The sequence below is a fragment of the Lipotes vexillifer genome, unplaced genomic scaffold (assembly GCF_000442215.2).
Source record: "Lipotes vexillifer unplaced genomic scaffold, Lipotes_vexillifer_v1.1 scaffold152, whole genome shotgun sequence".
Classification (NCBI taxonomy): domain Eukaryota; kingdom Metazoa; phylum Chordata; class Mammalia; order Artiodactyla; family Lipotidae; genus Lipotes; species Lipotes vexillifer.
The window spans coordinates 1187073-1188110 of NW_006795886.1; positions in this window are offsets into that span (position 1 = coordinate 1187073).

Here is a 1038-nt window from a genome sequence, read left to right on the forward strand (position 1 = left end):
GATAATTGAGTTGCTGATCTTCTCAATGTACTATTTCTACCACTCAAAGCTGGCCTTAATCAATAGCAGTTACCATTCCCAAGCAAAATAGTTGAATTTGCCTGGACCCAGCTTTGAAAAGAAACTGCAAGAGTGCAGGTAAACTATGTTGTGGATATTTCTAGATCATGATGGCTCTCATTGTGTTGTTGAAAGGCAGTATACTGCTTAATAGCAGAAGCTTTTTAATCATACTGATAGGAATTAGCAATCTGGCTTTGCTACCTGCTAGTCCTATAATCTTGGGAAATTAATCTCTTTGTCTCTAAGTTTCCTTATCTGTAAAATGGGGGTTTGCATTAAGGATTTAAGGAGTACCTGACATGTATTAAGCATTCAGAAATTATTTTTATTAATTCTGTTTGGCTGAGATGGGTCAGGATAAGCCATATGGGAGTGGAATTGAAGTCTTTAACATTTGGAATGTTGCTGCAACAGCAGGTAACCATATACATCCTTTGTTTTCCCCTAAGGATACTGACTACTGGAATAGCCTGGAAGGAAAAACTGGACATAATTTACTGGGATCCTTCTAGTTCAGAACAACTGTTGCCTTCTCTGATATCATAGGAATCCCTTGGATGGACAAAATATGACTTGGGTATTTCACCTCCGGGATCAGAAAACACACTTCTCAAGGTTGGTCGAAAGAACTACTTGGGCCAGGGACTTATTTAAAGAAAGAATTTGTTATGAAGAAGTTATTCAAGTAAAGAGTGATGACATAGGTCAATTTCACTTATGAACACAGATACAAATATCCCAAATGAAGTATTACCAAATTAAATGCTGCAGTGTATTAAAATAAGAAAACATCATTACGAAGTAAATTTTACTCTGGGAAGGTAAGAATAGTTCAGCATTGCCATCTCTATAAATGTACTTTACATTAACATATTAAAAGAAAAACGTAATTGTAACAGGTGCTAGAAAAGCTTTAGATAAAATTCAATACTTAGTCTAGATTTAAGAAAAACAACTCTTAACCTAGGGAAAGAA